Here is a 5,540-nt window from a genome sequence, read left to right on the forward strand (position 1 = left end):
CGTATAGGAGTGATGGAACGATTAGGCCGATGTTAATAAAGTATCTCCCAATAAAACGTATTCTTTTAGGTTTTGAAGAAAAAAATGCATGCAGCATTGAAACCGTTTCCCTCCCTATCCGTGGTATTCACTGGCTACCGATAAAAAACAAAACTAAAAGAGTAAGCCTAACTGAATCTCTCATTCATCAAAGATATGTTTGCTTATTCATTAGACTTATTCATTAGACAACTACCAAAGACTTCAAGAGTAGATTTAAAAATCTCTTCCTCTCCATCTTAAGTTTTCATCAGACACCAGTCATAAGCAATGTCGTGACGAGGCACTAGAATTCAAAGTTCACAAATGAATGCTGCTCAGCAACATTTACCACTACTGTATTGTCTTGCTCTCATGTGGTGCTTCGAGGTGTTCCACCTCTAGGCCCATGTTCTAAATTTTGCCGTTTTTTAAACAATTTTATTCATCTATGTATGGTTCTTTCTGGTTTATTAAGCTTTCTTGATATCTCTCCAACAGGAACTTGCACCGAATGCAGTGCAATAACTCTCGCTCATTGAGGGATGTTTCTTAGACCGATAAATGACACATTGACATTAGATTCCCGTGCACATGATATCAAAAGCAATAGAGTGAGGTCGCCTGGTTCACGCTGTTAATTTTTTTTCTTTTTGTTTTTAAATTTGATAGCATTTTGTGAGATTCCAATGTTTTCTGTAAAATTTAACAAATGGAATATTCAATACCTTGAACTTAATATTGAAATGATAATTTAAGGACTATGTTTATGCGATACTACTAGTGGATAGGATGTCTCCTATCTATTTGTTAATGTATATCTATGGTTGTGATATGACGTTTTTTATCACTTCGTTTCGTTCACGTCAATTTTGCTATATGGAAAATAGTTTTTACACAATAACTAACATAATGTTCTAAGATATCAGTGACTGTTTTTTAACGTCATTACACATGATTTCTTCCATTTTTGAAAAGAAAAATAGATAAATGAAGCATGAATCGTGCGTCAGGCAGGTGAACGAAAAATTATGAAACTCTGCCACGAGTTTTTTGGCCGACAGTACATAGTGATATATATATATATATATATATATATATATATATATATATATATATATATATATATATAGCTATATATATACACACACACACACATATATATATTATATATATATAGATATATATATATATATATATATGTGTGTGTGTGTGTGTGTGTGTGTGTGTGTAGTATGTACAGTATGTATTTATATTTTTGTAAAACGATTCATTATTATGTATCTAACACCGCCAAGTGAAGTTTCAAGAACGAATCGAGAAGGTATCAGTTCAACTGTTCAAAGTAGTGTTTCGCGGTCCTTGGCCACGCCTCGTGAAGTATTCTCCGGCTGAGCTGTCCATATCGCGGTAGTATAGTCGTGGTAGGCAGCGAGTGACCTAGTGACACATACAGGTTTGTGCTCTAATGCATACGTATATTGGTACTTCCGTGTTTGACTAATTTTTTCACTTTTTTTGTGTTTTTGATTGTCAATGTGGTAATTGTATTTTATTACATTTTTTATTATATTTTTTGTGATTTTATTTCAGAAGTGGCTAATTTTGTGTTCTTCGATTTGTGAATGCTCGACGGGACGGTTTGTTTTCGACACCAGTGGATTCCTGTCGTTGGAAAGAGTTTGGTCTAACGACTTCGCGGGAGTTTAGGTGAAGTATTTTTGCGTCTGAATTAGAAGGCAAGTATAATTTTGCGTCGTCATTCTTTCGTAACCACTTTTAGCAAGCTAGTCCTCCCCCATTAGGGGCGGAGCCCCTGATGGGGGAAGGACGTCTCCTGTAACGAGCGGCAGATTGCCTGCCGTTCGCTACAGGAGGGCTTGCACGTTATTTATTTTTATTTTTATTTTAAACTTTTTGGTATTTCTATTTTAGTGTAGCATTTTGGCCGGGACGGGTTAAATAAAATTAAAGTTTAGTGCATAAATTGTTCGCTTTTTACATAAAATGTATTCACATAAAGTTTGTGTCCTTAATCTTTTATTTTCTAAATTAATAACTTTACAATTTTTTATTACAATTTTTTATTAGTATTTCGATAACTGTAACTTAACTTTAAAGATTGTTCTTGACATTTTGTTTTTCCATAAATTTTACTAAGTTTTAGTTTTTTTCAAATATCTAAGTTTGCCAAGTTTTAATTAATCTTTATTTTGTCTTTGATTTAGCATTCAATCTTGTCAGCTGCTGCTACAGTCTTTGCAGGTTTCATTTAGGAACTAATCAGATGTTTACTCTTAATGTTCTTAATACGTGAAACCTTGGCAGGTTATGTGCTTTGTCTTCAGGATTTAAAGTTGAACATTCCCCGCATTGAAGAAGTTGCCTGGCGTTTTCGATATTTACAGCGCAATGGTTACTACAGATACTGGATTCTATGCTGAGAAACCTATTCAACTTTCTCGGAATACTATGATTCGTGGAAATCCTGATTGGACTTCGGTAAACTACACATGCTGGGTTCTTTGATGAGAAAATTCTTAAATTTCCCGGAGTACTGAAATTCTTCGGATTTCTGGTTCAAAGTACTTACTAGTAAGTTATTGGTATAAGTAAAAATTGTTTATTTTAGTATTATGTAGTTAATTAAAGGATAGATACTTTGAACAGTTATTAATAATCCCATTTTTAAATCTGAAATGTGGAGTTCTGTAAAATAAAAATGCTCTATTGTACGTAATACTTATGGTATGGATCCTACTCTAGTGTACGTATGTATTACTTAGGGTATGGAACTTCAATAACTGAAGTCTGAACCATTGAATAGAGTAGTATGGCTATTTTTTTTTAATGACGTACTGGTGTCATGAAAATACGCTGTAACGTGATGTGGCTCGAAGAGGATTTTTAATTAGTTCAGAATGGTTTAGTAAAGAACACCTTGAGATGGTAAGAAAGCACAAGAATGCATTGTGGTTGTCGCTAATAACTAATGGATATGGAAGATTTTATAATTAAGAGATCGAGTGGAGAACACTAGATGTAATGGCAAGCTTACGAACATAATTTGTGGTTATCGCTAATCACTGCATATGGATGTGATAATAGTTGGTATTAAATTCATAATAAGCAAGCTTAAAGTGAATATTTATTTTTGAATAAAGATCTTAAACCATAATGTGGTTTAAGAATTTTCAGAGACATTTTTGAAGGGAAACTTTAATTTTTGTCATATTCAAAACTACGCTTAGACGCGACCACTGTACTTTGTATTATCCCTTGGTATTTCAGCTTGCAGAAAGCTTCTTATGAGAGAACTGGTTTTGATGAATAGCTCGTAGGACATTCGACTATAGAAGTTTTTTTTTTTTTTGAGCCAACATAAGGGAGTCCAAGAATGATAATGTTAGTTAAGATCACAGAAGTCTTAGGGCCTGTCCACACGAGCGTGCTCCGGGGTGTACGGGCAATTCTGGCGGGCCGGGCTCACCCGTGAATGTTGTCCACGCGGGTGAGACGATGCCAGTGTGTTCAGTGCGGTACGATAAACATGGTGCCTACCGCAAAGATGATGATTTTGTGTAACATGATAATTGCTTTGTGTGTGATGAAAAAGAAGAGAAAGAAAAGGATATGGTGCAAAGAATGGCTCGGTAAAAGAAATGTATATGGTTAACGTACGTCTGCCAGGGTCGAAGCTCAAGCTATCTGGCACCACCATAGTGATTTTGCTACAAGACCCATCGGGCAATCTGACTGTTTGCCCGACAAGTGTTCCCGTTAGAGTGGAGGTCCGCCGATCAGGCCCGGTCGTGTGGACAGGCCTTTAGTTCGTAATACAGCCTTGGGCTTTAAGCTTCCTGTATTTGAACTTTTAATTTGTGAAGAAAGAAGGGTAGTAGACTATTGCTTTGTTGAAAGTGGGCATCAATTCGGTGTCGTTTATTACGTAATGCTTCTTGGAAATTCGGGAGTATTTAGATTAGGCAATTTCTCAATTATAAAGGAAATCTAGGTGCCTTTTATGTACTAAAAAGCTGAAATGACCAATAATTATCGGATAATTAGACCAGAAGGTGTCTTTGTTCTGCGTAAGTGTTTCTATAGCGAGCATGGTGGCTGTTTTGATGAAGTGCCGTTTTGGATCTTCAAAACGGCTCGACCTAAATTAGGCCCAATGTTGTTGATTAGATCTTGATTTTGAAAATGAGTCATTCGTGCAGACAATGACGTAGCAGCAAAGTTTTGAGGCGGTGTTCTTGGATGTTGGAGTGTAAACAAGCTCACTGCTTGTCTCTGATCTGCAAACTATTTTCGTGGTTTATTATATTAGAGCTTAGAGCCGTGTGGTTCAAGAATCCCGATATGAACCAAGTCTTAATACGTGTCTAGTGAATTCTATAGTTTTTTGTCCTTAAGTCAGCCGTATGATACTGATTCCTTCAATACAAATAAACTTGGATACCTTTTGTTATAGAAAACTAGCTCGAGTGTGTGATTTTGTGTTCGTGCTTATACTACAGTATGTCGTTAGGCCTGAACAAATTAATTTTTGGAAAATATGTTTTTAATTACTTAAGTTTCCTTTCATATTCGACTAATGAATCGTAAAGAACTCTCTGGAGCCGTATTCTTTCAAGTTTATCTTAATTTCTGTAAGTTCACAGTTGAAAGGACCGCTGGAATTTGTATGTAAAAGAGATATTCAATTAAAGTAAAAGTACTTTCAAATTTCACCCAAAGATATTTCGACTTTTTCCTTAGGACTTGTGTTTGCAGCAAGGGCAGGTGTTGCCTTTAGTTTTACATGGGCATCGGGCATGTAAAACTAGGAGTTAGTTTTTACAAAGCGTTGTCGTTTTGTATTAAGGTTTCTCCTTACCTTTAGGAAGGAAACAGTAGCGTAGTGTTTAAGATTTTATTTTTTTACTTTTGCAACGGTGTCATAATATTTGGTAAACTCTGGTATTTTTAATGTTTCAAGATTAATCATATCTAGTTTTTCCATAAAAGACATTATAAATACAAAAGCCTTTGTTTAGATGTTTAATTTTCATATAGTATACTTCTCTGAAAACCTTAGTATCATATGTAGTTGGTGTGTTTTGTAAATCTATTTTCTTTAACCGCAAACTGTCTTATTTTGTCTTATATTTGAATAAGTCCAAAGAGATACCATTGGAAACTGGGATTTGAACATGGATCAATGCTGAACGCCAGTCGAGATATTTATGTTAATTTACGTATCTGAGGATATTTTAATTTCTTTGTATAACTCAAGCCATGACCTCTCCTCCTTTCAATTACGCTTTGCTTAGTTTATTGGAATAATGAAGGGGATTAAGTTTGGTGTTTGGATCGTCTCGGGCGCTATTTGTAATTCGACTTAATCCAGGCATTGACTTGGTCTTGTTACTGTGGTCTCGCACAGTTTTGTAGAATATTGTTACATGAAAGTACCTAAACACAATATTGTAATCAAAGAAAAATTTATTTTATACAGTGGATGATTTAGATAAAAG

The 5,540-nt window shown here is 35.1% G+C and overlaps 1 long non-coding RNA gene across 1 annotated transcript; it reads left to right on the forward strand.

Annotated features, from left to right (window-relative positions):
* The first annotated feature begins 1,440 nt into the window (after nt 1-1,440).
* On the forward strand, nt 1,441-2,685 carry LOC135226321 (uncharacterized). Its single transcript, XR_010317196.1, has 3 exons — nt 1,441-1,474; nt 1,612-1,757; nt 2,347-2,685. It is a non-coding gene; the product is annotated as an uncharacterized LOC135226321 (long non-coding RNA).
* Nucleotides 2,686-5,540: the final 2,855 nt, after the last annotated feature.

The sequence above is a fragment of the Macrobrachium nipponense genome, chromosome 14 (assembly GCF_015104395.2).
Source record: "Macrobrachium nipponense isolate FS-2020 chromosome 14, ASM1510439v2, whole genome shotgun sequence".
Taxonomy (NCBI): Eukaryota; Metazoa; Arthropoda; class Malacostraca; order Decapoda; family Palaemonidae; genus Macrobrachium; species Macrobrachium nipponense.